Source organism: Pholcus phalangioides, unplaced genomic scaffold (assembly GCF_987345545.1).
Source record: "Pholcus phalangioides strain wild (caught in Gottingen) unplaced genomic scaffold, Ppha-v1.0 ptg000003l_1, whole genome shotgun sequence".
In the NCBI taxonomy this organism is placed as follows: domain Eukaryota; kingdom Metazoa; phylum Arthropoda; class Arachnida; order Araneae; family Pholcidae; genus Pholcus; species Pholcus phalangioides.
This window is the reverse complement of record NW_028301596.1, coordinates 12151754-12171320: the sequence shown is the minus strand read 5'-3', so window position 1 is coordinate 12171320 and position 19567 is coordinate 12151754. Positions and strand designations below refer to the sequence as shown.

At 39.9% G+C, this 19567-nt stretch overlaps 1 protein-coding gene across 2 annotated transcripts in view; it reads left to right on the top strand.

Moving 5' to 3' along the window:
• GEFmeso (Guanine nucleotide exchange factor in mesoderm) overlaps positions 1-19567 on the top strand; it is a 131786-nt gene that overhangs the window by 18679 nt on the left and 93540 nt on the right. The gene's annotated exons all lie outside the window — the stretch shown is intronic.

The following is a 19567-nucleotide window of genomic DNA, read 5'->3' as shown; positions in this document are numbered from 1 at the left end:
ATGACCAAAAGAATGACCTAGAGAGTGTGTGAGCATGGGAGCGACCTAGAGAAAAAGGGACCTGGTCAATGAGCAGCCGAATAAGTATGCAAGAATCTGAGTAACCAAAATAGTGACTTGGAGACGCTAGGGAATTTGGGTGGCGGGGGCAAGCTGGTTATAACATAGGGCGGTGAATTCGACGAATAAGTGGTCAAGAAACTCGCACTGGAAAGGGAGTAGGGGTGGCAAAATTCACGCAGCCACAGATGACAAAATCGACTTTAGCGATCGGCCTCCCTCAATGAGTTACCCGATCTTTTGTTTGTTACGAAATGTTACTTGAGACGCGGAAGAAGAAGACAGAAAAGATCTTTTTATTTATCGGAGAATTGGCATTAAGAAGAGAATAGAAGCCGCTCTCACATAGTAACGCACAAGGTCATCCACTTTATTTACATTCCCGTGCGGGTACACGCCAAGGTAGAGCCTATCATCCCCGAGCACGTTTTCCACGTGTTATTTTATATTACAGAATGTTTTTGGCATTGTCTATATACATTATTACGCCGGCACGGTCCTCGGATCGACGGCGTGCTCTAGCTGCTCCTCCAGGATGTTTCTGTCCTCTTCCAGGATCTCTTCCTCGACGTTGTAGACATCTAACTGCGTGTACAGCTCCTGCTTGGACTGCTTCTTGAATTCCTTGAACTGTTGCTCCAACTGCTGTAGTTCCTGTTTGGCTGCCTCGTGGTCAGCCTTCATTTTCTGTGTGTACTCGTCGTGGGCGTTGTACAACCTGTCGGCCTGGACCAGCTTGCTGACCCCGTACGAGTGCGTGGTCTTGCTCAGGGTCCGGAGGTATTTGATGTTGGAGTAGATCTCGGCCTTGACTCGTTTCAGGAGACGTCCCCTGATCGTGGACTCGGTGGTTTCCTGTCGGATCAGTTCGTCGAAGAGATCCGAGTAGAGTTGCAATTTCGGCTCGCTGATCCCTACCGTAGGGATGTCCTCGTCCCTCAATAACGCCTCCAGTTTCTCGGATATTTCGTGGATGGCCTTGGTGGATGCTGGGTAGCTCGACACATACTGTATCACTTGTCTGTCGTCGAGCTCGTATTGCTTGGGTGGAAACATCTCGTCCAGGGCCTTGCCGACATGGTCTCTCTTTGGTTTCCGCTGCTGCTGCGGTGACGATGACGGTGCCCAACGCTGGACCGGGACGGGTTTCTCATATTTCAAGAACTTATTTTTATGAAGCATCTTCTCTGACCTTCGAGTTGCACATAAGAATGAAATTTTGTACCTTCGATTTGTATTGTTTTTGTCTTTGATCGCAACGGCTGTGACCTAAGTTCTCGGCAATGTTCGTCTCAATATTTTTGCAACAATTATGGCAGTAGCGGGTTGAAAATACTGATATAAAAAGCAGAGCCTGTGTGTGTGGTTTCTCATAAGTTCGGGCCCTAGACAAATATGTATTTTTTTTTTTGGGGTGGGGGTTCCTTAAAAATCGTAAAAATAGGAGTTGGGTAAATTTAGATGCGGTTTGCGAAAAGTTATTCTCAAGAGAGGGCTTTTTTTGGTACAGGGAAAAAAAAAAATGTTCAAATTTTTATCGACTTGTATCAGGGAAAACAATCCAGCAGGCCCATGCGAGAAGCAGACCCTGATAAATAGTATGAGGCCGTTTACTTTGATATCTTCATCTAATATTCAATCATTCGATCATTTTTGTCGCACCACGGTCATTTTCCACATATGAGGGCCAATTAGAACGGGACCTACAATTTATTGCCGATTCCGAACGGCAGGCTTGTTTTTATTCTCATCGAAAGGTTGGTGCGCTAACCCCTCGATTGGAAGACTCCCTGCGGTAGCAATTTTTCTTGCGGCCATGTCGCCGTTTCTGTTTTACCTCTGTGTCAAAAGAGTTTTCTGTCAAGGACGAACCGGGTATCGAACTCGCGACACCACTAAAACATCCTTTCGTAGTTTAAGCGAGTATCTTATCGACCTGGGCTACCGCGCCCATCTGATATCTTAAAGATCCTTATCTCTCGGTGTTGTATTGGTACGTAGAGGCGGATTTAACAGCGTGTGTGTACCCGGGACTCCGCAAAAGCCCAATTTTACACTTTTTTCTAATTCAGTGGGCCCAATATTTTCGTCTGCGCCCCTGGCCTCCAACCGACGTTAATTCGTCTCTGTTGATACGTTACCAACGAAATAAATCTGAAGATTCAATCAGTCAATACAAAGAACTAATCAATCCTCCTGTTGAGAAATTGAAGGTCAAGGCCGCTTGTGTTTTGGAGATATTCCGTTCGATTAGACAGATTAGTTCATCATTCGTGAAGGCCTTTTCCTTATCGAAGAGATGTCGAAAAACGCTTACCGCGTGAGCGCTTTTCCACTTCCACCTCTCCAGTACGTCGCCATGTACACCGACGACAATGTCAAGGAAGGTGTTGCCCCCCTCCCACCGGAACCTATCGGTGGACCTTACGCAATGTTCGGTAAGACTTGCGACACGGACGAGTCGTTGGTGAAACCTCCAGGCAACCGAGAAATAACCAGGTTGTATCCGGAGGATTACGATCGTATAGGGGAACTGAAGAGCCTCAATCACTCCTCGCTGGTGAACTTCTTGGACGCGCTGGATGTATTGGTCAGCTGCCCCGACTCTCCCGAACACTTCCGAAAGAAAGTCCGAGACATCGACCTGCTGTTCATGAACATGCTCGACATCATCAACGAGATGAGGCCGCAGGAGGCCGCGGAAAGTCTCCGGTCCATGTTGAGGAAGCAGAAGCAGGAACGAACCGAAGTAAGGGAACGGTTCGAGGATCGGCTCCGAGGGGTGATCCGGATCCTCCGGAAATGTACGTTGTTAGGCAACGATGAGACTATGGAGGAGAAGGAGATGGACGTGTCTGGTGGCAGTGTAAGTGCTTCACCCGACTCGTGATGTAAGGAGTGCCCTAGCACCATATTTTATTATGTTCCGGTTTTATTTGCCAAACTGCGACATACATGCGCGGGGGCGATTGATATTTGAATTGCAAATCCCTTTGGAAAGAAAATACAATAAAACTGAAATTCTTCTCGTTCAATTCTGTTTTTTGATGTGCTGATTCGCCTAGCTACGTGGTATCCCAGATTTTTCGCCATTACTCGAAATCACAGAAATGTTTCAGTTTGGTGAGGAAAAAACAGCCAGCGTTAGTTATCTCTTCACAATAACTGGCGAGGTGATTTGTGTCACTCGTTAAGTCGTTCTGTCCCGTTGTTTGGCCTGATGACGATTATGATTTTAGTGTGGCAATGACAAGTGTAATTAAGCCCATCACGCGTACAGACGTTTTTTGGTAACAAATTTGGAGAGCTTCATTTGAAGTATAGACGATAAATCTACAAAACCCGGTTTCCTTGTGCGCATGTTAGAAATAGAGGGGGAGGGGAAGAGTACAGTAGAGAGTTCTCTTTCGTCCTCGGCCGCTCTTTCTCACCCTCCCCGTTCCTTTTCGCCCTCTTATATATATTTTACACAGGGTGATTCCATAATTTTCCCATTGTCGAATTTTTCTGGCGAACCGTAGACCCTAAAGCATAGTTTCCCAAACTTTTCATTCCATCGCCCACTTCTCTCTAGAATTTTTTTTCTCTCATCGCCCCCCCAACTCAAGTAAACCCATAGGATCCTATGCTAAATCCGTAGCTTCTATCGCCCCCCTGGAACATTCTATCGCCTACCAGGGGGCGATATTGCCCACTTTGGGAAACACTGCCCTAGAGGCATGTTTCCAATTAGAAAAAAAGTATCCAAATAACGAGCAGATACGTTACAGCTCAAGATACGTTATTCATGTTGCAAGAGGTTGTATAGTTATTAAAATAAAAAAAATTAACTTTTTACATGGAGACACCCTGTGGTCCAGGTGTCTCCATGTTCCATCCATAATTGGGGGTGGCTAACATGACCAAGACTGTCTCTACGCATCGGCCCACCCGAGAGTCTCAAGAGAAGAGAAAGGCTTACAAAAGATATGGCCGAAGTTTTCTAGACTAATCGCGTGTAAATTTGCCAGGTAGGGACCTCAGAAGAATCGCTTGGCCCGTGGGACCAGGATGCGCTTGAGACGGTCTTGAGCACGATGCCACGTTTTTCCTGCACAAGGTTATAAAACCTCTTCGATTTTTATAATTATTAATAAATAAAATCGTTATATAAAAGTAAATTTAACTTGATTTTACCAAAATTATACATCATTTAAAAATACCCGCTTATAAAAGTAAATCTTATAAACCTGTGGATAATATATTTATGCTGATAAGATTGGGAGGCTTTATGAAAATCAAGATTTTCAGTAACCGTCCTTTATGTTACTTCATCTTATATTATCTTGAACACTAACATATCTGGTGTGCATGGTTTTGTTCTGTAGGTGGGAAAATTTAATGATTCGTGTCTTCGATGTCGATTGGGTGGCGACGTCGTCATAATGTCGGGGGAAAGGGGGAAAAAAATTAGGTGTTGTCTAGTAATTTCGAGCGATTGGATTCATCGCATCTCGTACGTGCCCATGCGATGACACTCGTAGTCTAGACGACCCGAGTTATGAATATATTTCAGAGCTGGTAAATGCACTGTATCGAAAACTGCAGGAGGAAAAAGAAAAAATGGTACACACACAGGCAACCCCCATGACCTTGGGCTCTGCGACGTAATATGTCAAGTCATAGGTGGTTAGGTATTTGAAATAGGTCTAGCCGGTGTGTAGACTGTAATGGCTTATATCCCGGGAGGGACAGAGCCTGAGTCGCGTCTGGTCTGACGGTGTGTAGACTGTCTTTAATTTGCCCAACCCAGCTCCCTGATATGATCGACATTAGGCGCAGTTGAATACAGAATAGCACGGCGTACAATTTTTTTTTTTTTTAACGTTCAGGATTTCCTATTGTTCACCAGTAATAATTATTTAACTGAAAATGAAAAGTTCAGCTAAGTGGAACTCGTGTTGATTACGAGACTGTTACGCAGAACCCTGGATGAGATTATGGGACTGTTACCCAGAACCCTTGGTGATTATGAGACTAACTTACACGGAAGCCTTGGTGATTACGGGATTGTTACCCAGAACCCTGAATGAGATTACGAGATCGTCACCCAAAACCCTGGATGATTACGAGACTGTTACACAGAAACCTTGATGTTAATAACTCGGACGTGAGTGTTACACGGAATGCTGGATGATTGCGACAATGTTTCACAGAACTCATCACGATTAAAAAATTTGTTCCATGGAACGCAAACAATGAGAAAAACGAGTGTTTCTCCAATATAGTTAATTTTTATTATAACGCCACTAAAAAGATTTACAGCTTTTGATACCGCGGAATTCGTGAAAGACTCTTGTGGAACCACCAGTAGGAGACCTACCCTCTTGTGATTGTTCGCCAGCCTCTGTGGTGGTTGAGTGGTCATAGTAATGGACACGCATAGCGAGCACCCGGGTTCGAACCCTACCTTCGCCACAGTAGTGGTCGGCTGAAGTTGGTTTTCTGTGATTCCAACTTTGAGGCTTGAATACGAGCCGATCTCCCCGTTAAAATGTCTCGCCACAGAAAGCAACAGGCATACAAACAGTACAAATATTCAGTCATTACACTTCACTCCTGAAATATAGATGACAACAATTAAAAATCAAACAACTATGTATACGCAGTCAGAGACTGTTAGATACACATTCACAATTCCTGCGCACCCTTATTCGATAGTAAATTGCCCATGGCGATAGACCGGAGTTGTGCGCGTTTTTGAAAGAAACATTGTTCGCCCGCGTCCCCCTACCCCTTTGCAATCATATATCCACGACGCTCTCATGGCGTTAAAATAGGTTCGCGTAATCCCTGCTGAAGCGAACATTAACACCCTCGAGATGATTAGCGACACCGATTGAAACCGCGACGCGCACTCTGAGAACCACTGCTCTCAACTGATTTACATAATCATAAAGAGGAAGAATACTGTCACAAAGAAAGCCGTTGATAAGGACGACCTAAACTGAAACGTAGCGTGTGCGTGTTATTACAGGCGATAGCAATCAAAAATACGCACCACGACCACGAGAGCTGTCAAGCTGGGCAACCTGTGGTCTATCCCGATCCGACACATGTCGTGGTTTTGAACGTCAATCGGAGATGGCGCGCTTCTTCTTCGGAATGAATTGGGCAATTAATGGCATAGCTGGAAAAAGGTTAGGATGTCGTGTAGTCTTAATTGCTCCCACGTGGATGCCAGACTTCCAAGAGAGAGAGAGAGACATACGATGTGTTGCAGGGTTCCTCCGTCCGTTCTCTGTAGGACATTTTTCGACGTTTCTTTCTATTTTTCTCCCTCATCATCATCGTTCAGTTCGGATTTCCTGCAGCTTTTTGTGCAGCTTCGTGTTCCCATCTGTTGATGTGAAAATGCAGTTTTTACCCTCCTCTGGGGTCTCCAAAAAGCTCGAACCATAGTCGTCATCATCATCATATACACCCCTGCTGATCTCTCTGTCTGTCTCTTATCTGTCGGTGATCCCTCCCTTCTGTGGACGGATTAAATGTCCGCGGTCTCTTTTACGGGGCGATGCCTATAACTTGATTAACGCTGTGACTGTAATCCATATCCACCGTTCGCTGTATCTTCGTCAGCTGGTTCGTGAATCGCGACCGTTTTCCACATGGTCCTGGCGTTGATGTTTCCATTGAATTATGTCATTATTTTGTTATTTTTTGACTCATGGGGGTGTGTGTGTGAGAGAGAGAGTCGTAAATTACTTTCAGAGGCACTTTCGGTGTCGCCCGATTGTTTCAAAGGGCGATTTTCAATTTACCGTATGAGTTATGTTTATTTTTCGGTTGACACGCCATTAATATGGATTCTGATCTGTGGAAATGACGATGATAATTGCAGATGAGGGAAAAGTCACTTGCCCTCTGGGTAAGACAAGCTTCACGGTAGGCGAAAAATAGATTGTGCGGCTTTTAATCAATTACAGTACGTGTTATAACCAACCTTTGTCGTATTAAATATTCTAATATGTCTTGTGAGAGAGTTGCCAATTCTTTTTCTCATTAATTTACTTCTAATACTGATTGTTTTATACAGGGTGTCTCAAAAATTCGTAAATAGTTTACAGATTTGTAAGAAACTGAAGGAATCGGTACATTTGAATGTGGTTTGCAAAAAAAAGATATTCTCCCAAAGGGTTTATATATATAAGCATATGGGGAAAAAATAGGTTCAGCTTTTGTTAGATGGGGGAATTTTTTTTTGGTACAGAAACGAAATTGAGTTCCAATTTTTGTCGATGGAGGATGCTGCACGAAAGTCCGGCAGGAATGATTGCACCCTAACTTTTCTGCAATCTATGCCGTGTCCGAAATGTTCATAAAACTTCTGCCGGTGATTGGAGGCTGAGGTGAAAAAATTTCACCAATTGTGAAATTTCTGTGCACCAATGTCAATATCAGAATTAAAACCTCATGTAATCGCCAGTAACAGGAAAATTCGGAAATTAGCTACCTGTTAATCGTATATCCTGCATTTTACGGGACTCTGATTTGCATATTCCCAGTGATTTGCTGTCGCGCAGTGTCATCTATCTAACAAAAGTTGAACGTATTTTTTCCCTATATATGGTATATAAAAAACCACTCCTTTGGAAGGATAACTTTTTCTCGCAAACCACATTCAAAAATACACTAGTTCCGTCAATTTCTATAAATTTTTAAACTATTTGCTAATTTACAGGACAGCCTGTACGATTTAAGGCAGATTTTGGCTTAATATCAATACAAGGGACCCATTGTAAAACGTGGCCTTATACAACCATAGCAGGTGTCTGTCCAGCTAAAATTTGGGTCCGGTTTCCGGACCCTTCACAAAATTCTGGATCTAAAAACGGACTCTTCAGAAAATAAAAATTAATGAAACCATAAATTTTGCATTTCATTTCTTTTGTGATAGATTAACTGTATTATTTCGCTTCCCACAAAATGAGTTTAGTGCATTGACGAACTTCATCCGTGAAGGCTGGTGAACTAGTGACATAATTTCGTGCCCACTTCTTCACGAATTTAATGCTAATCCTATCTGTCATTGACATTATAAAAAAAATGAACGTAATGGTCGAAAATTCGTTTAAAGCGAGTGATTTTCGATCGTTTAAATGAGATGGAAATGAGCCAAAAAGGCTTCTTTTTCCGCCCGTGTCTTCAGCGGATGTATATATTAAAGATAGTGATCACACCATAGCACGTGGGTGTCACGAGAGAGAGAAACTGAAATTTGTGTTTGAAACATTAAAGAAAGAGAGAAAGCACTTTTTTTCGCGAAAGGCTTGTTTTATAAGTGCTCCCGGAGAAGAAGATAAATAAAAAACATCCACCTACTTACTCTACTGAGTTACTTTACTTTTTTTTTCATATTTATTTTTTAAAGATAAGCAGCTTATCCCATTTGTGTTGTTTCTTTTCTGGTCGCTTAGGTTTTTTTTTAGAGATAGAGAGAGGATATTCATCGAAGTTCTCGCTTGACAAACTCAAGGCTTCAAATATATTTAGAGAGAGAAAGAGTGAGTGCACTTTGCTCGGTGTTTTCAGGGGTAGGCTCTTGAAAATCTTGTTGCTCAACATCCAGATTTTGTGTACTTAAAAGTTGTATGTATGTATACATAATAAGTATAAGTATAAGTGAGAGACGCAAACAAGAGGCCAGTTCCTTTCGAATATAATATCACCGAAATGCGTTATCTCTGTTAACGGGTTTTCAATAGGTTTTTCTTCCCGTTGGAGAACTGATAATCGTTTTGTTTGCTAACGTGCTTTATACATGTTGATAATCGAGCTTGTAAACAGTCGCTACTGGCACATCTGTGTGTTATTACGCCCTAAAGCAGGTCGCATAACAATCACTGCTGCTGCAGAACAATCTGGAAAAATTTAAAGGAAAAAGTGTGGGGAAATCCAACTATTATGGTAATTTTTACTGCAGAATATTTTTCATTCAGCCGAAGGCTTGTTGCGGAACAATGCAAAACTTTCTGTGCTTTGGGGGGGGGGGGTAAGTCCATCAGTGCTTTTGACGCGGAGGGGGGGGGCGTGGAAGTTGGTAAATATCCCGTGATACGAGTTATTGATTCTTCTTGAGGGGGGGGGGGAAATGAGAATGCAAATTCAAGTTCACTCCTTGTTTCCGAATTAGAATCGAAGTTCATTCTTATGATGGAAATTCTCTTTTTTTCATGATTTTAATCGAAGTACTCTCCCCCCATGATTTTTATTCTCGAAGTTCACTCTTTTTTCGTATCGAAGTTTGTTATTTATCAGTATTCGAATCAAAGTTTGTTCATGTTCATAATTCGAATCAGCGTTCACTCTTTTCGGGAATTCGAGTCGAAGTTTTTGTTCACATTATTAAAATCGAAGTCTTTTTCATTAGTCGCTTCGCATCAAAGCTCACTCTTTGGAATAGAAATCCAAGTTCACTTTTTCTCCTGATTCGGATCAAAGTGTAGGCCTACTCTTTTCAGAATTGGAATCGAAGTTCGCTCGTTTCATTTGGAAATTTGGAAAGTAATTGTTACGGAGTGCTCTGTTTTGAAATTCATTGTTACAGTAGCTTAAACCCCCCCCCCCCCCACAAAGAATGCATCAACACCCGTAACGCATATGTAAGAGGTATACGGCTGAAAATAATGGAGACATCTCTGAAAAAATCTAAAATAGATATGATCTAGCTTGTAGCACATCTCACGTCCAAAAGTCTCACGAAGGTAGGTGCATACTCACGTCGATACTTGGAAGTGGTCACTATTTGTAGTTTATGGGTCGAATACGCTCGGAATATCAGCATATATCTCTGTAAATCCTGAAATATTCGTCTTTTTTTTAGTGGCGTTACTCAATTGTAATGCGAAGAGTGTGAAAAGTCCAATAAATTTCAGTGACGCCAGGCGAGAAAAATAAAACTAAAAAATGCGACCCGAGAAAAAATTCCAAAGGGAAATAAAAATTCCTCTGTGAAATTTTTTTTTTGTCGAGATTTTACTGTTGGTATAGGATATAAAATAATAATGAAAGAATGCTGAAATTATGGAATGGGGAGGGAAAAAAACACCCTCTGGCGGAGCCGAGAGAAATTTTTTCTACCCGTAATATTGTTTATCACAGCTCGACGAGATTATTGTAGTTTCTCGCGTCATTTATTGTTTGATTTAGGACTAATGGTTCTAATCTCATGATTTATTATGTTCACCTTAGAAGGAAAAGAGTACGTAGTAAACTCTATTGCGCTGTTTTCTTCGAGGGGTTCTTGAATTCCTCAGAGAATTGTGTCTGTCCGCTGTAATACGGGAGAGGATAAGAAAAAGACAGTTTTACCCAGTTCTCTGAAATTTCGGTTGTTATGTTATATAAGTACATAACGTGTAATATATTGTTTGTTGTGTTCAGGAATGACATTCCAGATCGTACGTGCTCTGCGGGGTGCCGCCGCGCAGGAAATAACATTTATTATTATTATTATTATTTTTTGGTTTTGTGGAATTTAAGTACTACTACACATACTATGTATATATGAAGTTTTTCTTTTAAATCTCGTTTTCCTGTTGGCTACATGGACATTATTCTTACTCGGTGGAGTCACGTAGAGTATTTCGTTTCCTATTTCGGTCAGTTTTTCAGGACGTGCTTCGAGATCTTTTTCTCTCGTGTGAGAGAAGAAAAATTGTACTTTTGAAGGTAAATATAACGTTTTACTGCTTTTATATTTCCGTGATTTTTCTTTTTCCCTTTACGTCTTTTTGATACTCATCTTTATGTTGAAGATTGGATCATTTCATCTCTATTTGATCGCTGATTTATTGGATTTGTTTGTTGAGTGCTGTGAGAATTTTGTGGAAATCTGTTTGCAGTGAAATCTCGATATAACGATACTCCGCGAAGCAAGAAAAAAATATCGTTGTAAGATGTGACTTTACACTCAGTACCGTTGTAGTGCAGTTTCACAGCATTACATAGATTTCTGGCAATGTTATTTGGATAGCTTCGTGAGAAAATCTATTGTTAGAGTCCTCTGTTCAGCAATTCTTTTCCACCGAGAGCTCTGATTGTTAGACACTCACTGTTCTGTTTGGAGGCACAGCAGCTGTATTTGGAAACTCATTGGTGTACAGACACCTCGGTTTTTTAGAGAGCTTCTGTTGGAAATCGATTGTTTGCTGCGTGGTTTGTTGAAAATTCATTATTACAGATTGCTCGATTTGAAAACCATTTCTCCGTTTGGAAATTTATTTTTCGAAAATTCATTGTTGTCGAGTACTGTTTTGAAATTTTTAGCCAGCTGTGATCAAAAATCTATCGTTATCCAGATCTGTTTGGAAGTTAATTAATTGTGCAATGTCCTTTGTTGGGAAATTAATGTCAGTTTTTTTTTTGTTAAAAATGACTTCATTTCGAAATCCATTGTTGTAGAGCGCTCTACTTTGAACGTAGTGTTTTGTTTAAAACGTATTTTTTACCGAGAGCACTGTCAGAAACTCATTGCTCCATTTGGAAATTTATTGTTGGACATTGCTTTGTTGGGAAATTTGTTAATGGACATTGCTTTGCTGGGAAATTGGTTGTTCAGAGTGCTCTGAGTGAAAATTCATTAATGTACAGAGAGATCTACTTTTTTACCAGTGGCTTCGATTAGGAAATCATTTTTATGTCGTGCTTTGTTTATACTCTTTGTTTCAGAGAAGCACTGTTAGTAAATTCATTGTTACGATGTCCTCTGTTCAAAAATAATTGTTACGCATAATCGGGGCTGAACAAATCCCAGGCGCCAGGTCACCATGGTGAATAAAAAATTGGTATTGGCGCCTAAAAGTTTCTTAGTATAGTTACTGAATTGCAGGCTGAGAGCAGCACAAAGGGTTTGGAGTTTATAGCAGCATATCTGCCAATATGAAAGAGGGTCACTAGAAGGGTCTGAGAAATGCCAAAGGAATTGTAGATCTTTTTCTACAGGGAGAAACTTTTTTGTCAGCTAAAATTTTTTCGGGTGCCTAGATTTCTTTGCGATTTGTACAGCCCTGCACATAATTCTTTCTGTTAACGACGGGTTTGTTTCAGGATCCATTGTTGTACAGTGCTCTATTTTGAACGTTTGTTTTTGTACTTTGTTTAAAATTTTTTTGTTACAGAGAGCTTTGTTTTAAAATCCATTGTTAGAGATTGTTGGGTTTGAAATTTGTTGTTCATTTTGTAAACTCATTGTCACAGAAATCTGTTTGGAAATTTATTTTTTCAATGTCCTCCGTTCAAAAATTGTTACAGAGCTCTATCTGTTAAAGACTACTTTGTTTGCGAATTCATTGTGTTACAGAGTGCTCTATTTTGAAACTGATCTATACGTACAACTCCTTTTGGATGCTCATTGCTACCGAAATTTCTGTCTGGAAATTGATTGTTACAGACAATTCCTTATGGGAATTCATTGTTGCAGAGATCTGTTTGGAATTATTTGCTCTTCAAGGTACATCCGACTGGTTTTGATATTTTATAGACTGCGTAAATGGACTTAGTTACTTGAAAAAAATGTTACGACACTCTGTCCTGTTTTGACAGGACAGAGTGTTTTGACAGGACAGAGTGTCTCCAGACCTTTGATGGAACAGTGAGTTTTATTTACCCAACGTAATTTCCAGATCTATTTTTTCCATCGTTAGATTTAAGAAAATCTATTTCATAGATGAACGTGAGTGGGAAACATAGACAAAAAAAGAGAAAAGAGGGCAGTCTCTCGTAATAAAGCCTTGATATAAAAAAAAAAGCGGGGGAGAGCGCTTAAGATTAAAATCCTAAAAAAAATATTTTTCATTGCTTTTGTTAAGCGAGGAAATAATTTCACGGTTTTCTTACGCCACACCTCTGGGATAGCGAAAACTCATCTTCAACGAAAATTTTTCTAGCCATCATCCTTATTTTTATGGCTTAAAGGTAAATAAACGCCGCACCTATTTGTGTTGGAAATGATACCACGGGGTGGATGGGATTCTCCCATTTTATAAAACTAATTTTTTTTTGGACGTTATAATACTATTTGATGTAGTCTTATGTACGCGTATCCAATTTTAATTTACTCCTAGGTCGATGGCCCACAATTTTGTTAAATTAAAACCTGGCGGAAGATTCGAGTTTGTGGGTTGGGGGGGGGGGGTGTGGTAGCAGACAATACTAATGGAATCGAGTGAAATTATAAATTTTATAATTATTTTACCCTCCTCATCGGGTGGTAACTTGTATTTTTGTTCCGTATGCCATTTGGAGTTCACTGTTCCATAGAGCAGCGGTTCTCAACCGGTGCTCCGCGGAGCCCTTGGGGTTCCGGGTGCACTCCCCAGGGGCTCCGCGGCCGCTCGAGGAAAATAAAAGTAAATTTGAAGGAACAAATATAATTATAAATGTTTTTTTAATTAACAAAAATCAGTAACTTCTATGAATAAATAAAAAATAGGCCATTGGGGCTCTGTCATAGAAATTATATACCAGAAAGGGCTCCGCGAGTCAAAAAGGCTGAGAATTGCTGCCATAGAAAATTAAGTAAAATAAATTTTCACACACACACTAATTTTTGAGGGTCACTCTGGAAAACGACCTCGTGAAACCAATCCTGTCGAATGTCATGGCCTATTGGGTTTGTTTTCAAACTTGATGAGTGTGCGGGCCACTTCATTGATTTAAAAACGTCGTGGGCCACTTAATTAAATGATCTGGAACTGTGCTGTGTGCCGCTTGAATTATTTGGAACTGTGCTGTGTGCCGCTTGAATTATTTGGAACTGTGCTATGGGACACTTTGGTGATCTATAAATGGGTCGTTTGAGAGTGATTTGGAACTGTGCCGTGGGTCACTCAAATGATCTGAGAATATGCCACAAACCACTCAGGTGATGTGGAACTGCACAGCGCGTCACTTTAGTGATCTAGAAGTGTGCCGCGGGCCGCTTGAATGATCTAAGAATATTCATCAAAAGCATTTCCAAAAGTATTGCTGAAATTCTTTCTCATTGGAAGCATAGATGAAATTCTCTTCCATCAAAAGTGTTCAAATTTATTTGGATCGAAAACGATAAAATTAATCTTCGTCAAAAATATTAAAATTTAATCTCCAAAAGCATTGCTGTGATTCTTTTTAATCAAAAGCATTGTTAAAATTAATTTCCAAGAGCACTGCTGAAAAATTTTCTTATTGGAAGCATTGGTAAAATTCTTTTCTACTAAAAGCGGAGTTAAAATTATTTTGCAAAACATTGTTAAAATTAATCTTAAAGAGCACTATACAAAACAATTTCTCAAAAATTATGGTAATCAATATTCATTATAAACACGATTAATTGCCATTTTCGTCAAAAGTATTAACCTATTTGTTCAAATCCATTTTCATTGAAATGGTATTGGCCAAATAACAACTGAAAACATTGCTAATCTACATCTTCAGATGATTTATAAAAGTCCGATATTCATGATTTGATGAGGTATATTCGAATGCTTATGGCCATCATTCTTGATTAGAGTACAGTCGATACCTATAATAACATTCGGCCATTTTAAATGTCTTTCTCACAATTTAATTGACATTAGTTTTCACCAGTCGGATCAAGACGTATAATTATTTACTAAATTCTTGTCTTATTTACTTCTAAATGATGTATTTAGCTTCTCCAAAATTAGAGTTTTTCTATACCAATCTCTCTTCCCATTCCTTTAATTAAGATCTCGTGTAAGGACTTAATGTCTGAATCTGCTCGCTCCTGGCACAACCGACAGCTGGGACCTGACAGAGAATCTGCCTCTTGACCGGAATGGTGTCAAGCCGCGTGGTGTAATGTATACGTTATCAAAATAAAGGACTCGCACACTAAGTAAGAGTGGACCTTATGGCTCTAGAATTTTTCTTCTCAACATGTTGGCAGTTAGGGCGCTTCTGTGAAAAATGCGGTCACACTTATGTCTCGGTGAGAATGCCAATGAAAAATGTGAAAAAGAGTGGAATGAGGGGAGAAGAGATTCCCAACTTCAAGAGAGAAGTGTTTCGGTCGACTTTTCCTCGTTCATTGATTGATGACGTTTTGATGTTCATGTTCTAGGTATCAAGTAGCTTCTTACAGTTTTGGCGCCATTGCTCGGGGGCATTCGTCGGTACCTATAATTAAAGAAAAGTTTTTCGTGTCGGAAAAAAGAAGTTGGTTCGCTACCGTAATGGGTTTCTCTTAATGGTTCTTCCTTGTATTAGCGCCAATCAAACTTGTATACGGTTCCGAACTGTCTCCAAATTGAAATTGTCTTCACCTTTATTGATTCCGCGGATAATTTTTTTTTTGACGTTTCAGGTCTTTCAAATCAGCCGCCTAACTGAACCGGCTGAATTTTTTTTTGAAGTTGGTGTGGTGAGAAAATATACTTTGAATTCTTTTATTTCAGAGTGTATGCGAAACATGAGTTTTGGATGCTTACTGATAGATCTAATTTTGAAAGATCCAACGATATCCTTATTGACAGGAATACTTCTTTAGGTATTGACATGAAAACGGCGCAGTATCGTGATGAAATAATTTTACTCTATATCTGAGGGAATTGAAGATTGAAGATGCTTTTAGAATATGAGAACTAATGGTAGCTATACATTGGCGTACGCAAAGGGGGGTTTCGTGGTTCTAACATCTCCCCCTCCCCCGAGCCAAAATTAGTGTTATTTGCAGGAAAAAAAAGTAACCCCCCAGAAAGAAAAATATCTGAAACCCCCCCCCCCCCTCGAGAAAATTGTGCGTACGCCTGTGTGTGTGTATACGCGAGAGATCTCGCTTAGTCCAGTGTTCAAGTGATTTTTTTTGTCCATGGCCTCTTTTAAACCATTTTTTCTCTCCTGGCACCTTATAAAGGGACCCGCACTCATCCAGGAGCGAGACCCCCCCCCCCCCACTTAATGAATAGATTTATAAGGAACAAAATTTTAAAATTAAGGCCGATCTCTGGATACCTGAAAATTTTTTTGTGGGGATTCTATACAGGGCCGTCTATCATGGGTTCTATCTAGGGTCCACGGGCAAAGTGATATTCTGGGTATCTATCTATACTCTGGGTATTTATACTGGGTATCTATATCTTAGCTTAAAGTAACATCTTACATAAGTATTTACATAGCCCCGAAAATTATCTCATCCATATAGGTAGACTCATGGCCATGCGTCAAGTGGTCCTTTTCCTTTGGGCAGTTCTGCTGGATTCTGAAAGTTGTCACACTTTTTCCCCACATTTGCTCTTAAAAACATCATTTCTTCACATCTGAATTTCTTAAATTGCTCTATAAGCCACCTCCAACCGCCTGTTATGGCTTTGTGACATTCCTGTCTTAGTGATCATTTACCTGTGGTCCCAAGTCTTTTTTTTTAACACGTTAACTATTGAGGTTTTTTTGGACCACCAGCCTTTCTATTTGGCTCACCAGTGAAGAGAAAAAATGTTCACTCGTGGACCTATTGTTTTTTTTTAATCAAAGTGGTCCACCAATTTTCATTTCTTATGAAATGGCCTGTGTGGTTACCTTCAGTATTTATCATTTACCAGCTGCTTCCTCGCCGTAATGGCAATTTACCCTTGATTTCTTAGCCATAAGGGTCAGATAGGCCTATCCATTGGCGGATACGGGGAGGGCGATGTAAGAACGATCGCTTCTACCCCCGTTCATTGAAAAATTTGTATTATTGAAATTGAAATTGGCGGAAGGGTGGAGGTGGACATTCGCTCTCCTGGACATTCCACACCCTCGTTGATTCGCACCCCCCTATCTCCATTCAAGGAACTTGTATTCGCTTATGGCTGGGCCTGACAGTTGAGGAAACACGGCTCTTCTGGTCCGAATCCCGTAGCACCAAACACTCCTGTATTAGTGACGGCCCTGCTTCGCTCCACATCTGTGTCTTTTTGAGTAATTTCATTTCAGATCAATTTATAATTGGTTCCGAGTCACAGATTTCATGGTAGGTCGGTGACCGTCACCGAATTTTATTTTGCTGATCGGTTGATAGACAACATTTTCTTAGAAAATCGTTTTCATTAGATTTTCCAGTGCTTCTAAACAATCGGAAAATATGAAGAAATAAATATTTGCTCTGATGAAGTTTCAAAGAAAGAATTATTAGGAATATCCATAAATTCTCGATTCGATTATATTTGGAAACGCGTTCGTGGAAAAGGTCCATGCTTCATATTGCTGAACATGAAAGCCCGAGCCAGTCATTGTACGTAATAATTTTCTCCATGAATGGTCATCCAACCTCTATTTTTCGCTCGCTCTTATGCTATTGTACAACAGAACCGGTTCTACTTTTAATGCCGATAATAATGACGTCTGATGAAAATGGTGATTTAGTGGCCGGTCGCTCATGTCACGTGTCTGTCTTGATTGACCATCTTGCTTCATTTCATTTTTTTCCACCGTTCTATGGTTTCAGTGTTTGTACAGGGTGTAAAAACCGGAAAGTTCATCGATCGATTTATTTTAAGTTATTGATATCATCGATCATCTATCCACAAATAAAATGGTAAACAAAAATTACCGATTTCTTGAATTTTTTTACACTTTGCATATGAAGTGAGAAATCGTGTTAAGGGGCCATTCAAGTATTACGTCAGCATCGATGGCAGAGGGGAGGAGTTTCGGGTTTGCTGAATTTTGATGACGGAAGGGGAAAGAGGGTGTGAATAATGCTTACGTCATCAACCACCCTTTATAAAAATATGAGATGTTCTTGGTGCCATCTTACTGGGTGTACCAAACACGAGAAGAAGCAAATTAAAGTGCCCTTTTAACCAAATTAAAGTATTTAAAAATCAATTCAAAGTATTCAGTAAAAAATTATGTAATTAAAAAACACTAACACCCCCCCCCCTCCTCAAAGTGCCACTTTTTTTAAAACAAAGTAGGCTTTCTTCCGATTTTCAGCAAGTGCAAACTGAGGGTTATAGGGAAAAGTTTTCCATAAAGAAATCGACGTTTCAAAATATCTGGGTTTGCCAATGCTGAAATAAGAAGCTTTTATCTCGAGGCGAGATATCTCGTCTTTGCAGCTCTAAACGGTCAAAAGCCTTTTATTTTAGCATTGGCAAGCCCAGGTAATATGTGAAATTGATTTTTCTCAACGGAACACTTTTCCTATACCCCTTAGTTTGAAAATCGGGAAAAAGCCTACTTCATTGAAAAAAGATATTGCATCATTTTCAGGGGAGGGGAGTGTTAATGATTTCTGCTGTGCTGCGCTCAAAATGTTAAGATGTTTATCCGGTCCTGTATCCTGTTGAAGATTTTTTTAGACTGTTCTGGTCCGGAAAATTCGGAAATCGGTTACCACCGCCGCTATTTATCGTACTTTGGCATTTTTATTTGAATAAGTGTAAAGACAAGACGTGATTTTGGTGCCACTTTCCATTAGTACGCATGTCAAGGCGAACAAAAAAAGAAATGACATCCAATAATTTATATTCTGAAAGTGCAGTCGACACGACTGTATTGCAAAGTTCACAGTGAAATATGAAATGCGCATATAATGACATGTAATGGTTCCAGTAATCTAATATGTGTTTAGGTAGATATAATACGAATCCAGTTGTTATGGATAATCGCCGACCAGTTTGGTAAGTTTGATAAGTTTTGTGAAATTTATCACATTTAACGGTGATTATGTATAATCCCAAGCTCTCGTGTTGATGAATATGATAAATCGTCAATGAATAATAATTTAAATTTCCCGGACATTATGCTGAAACTTCAGTCTATAGAAGTGTTTCTCAAAGTGTGCGTTCAACCTTCGTCAGAGGCGTCGCAGCAAGCAGGTGATATTCATTTATGTGCCTGCTTATGCTTTGAAGTGGTTTTGTTTTTATAAGTGAATATCAGCTAAACCATTATGGGGAGCCGCGGTTGACAAAAGTGTGAGAACCACTGGCCTTTAGGGTGACAAATTCGATAGGCAATGTTGGGTTATGGTTGCACATGTTGATAAATACGAAGAAAGCCGTCATCAACAAGACTGATGAAAAAACTCATTTTTCTATCTTCACACCTATTTTAAATTTTCATGGACACATATGTGCAGTACACGCATCACGTGCTGGCAGTTTTTGGGATAAATAACAATAACATAACACTCCGTATGATTTTTCCATATATATCAAACTTGCCAACTTCATTTAAGAGTTATGCATAATCGCTGGTAAAAATGATAAATGCAATAATGTTACAAAGTTAGAGACAAAGTTAATTTCATAAAATAACAAGTGATTGTGCATGATTACCAATTTATCATATTTACCGTAATGCAGGGCTGGACAAATCACAAAAAAATCTAGGCGCCAAAAATTTTATCTGAAGAAAAATGTCCAAAATAATGCTTTTGATTTTTTCGGGGCACCTTCTTTCATGTTGGCAGATACGCTACTATAAATTTCAAACATTTTTGAAGTCTTCAATTTAGTAACTACACAAGAAAATTTTA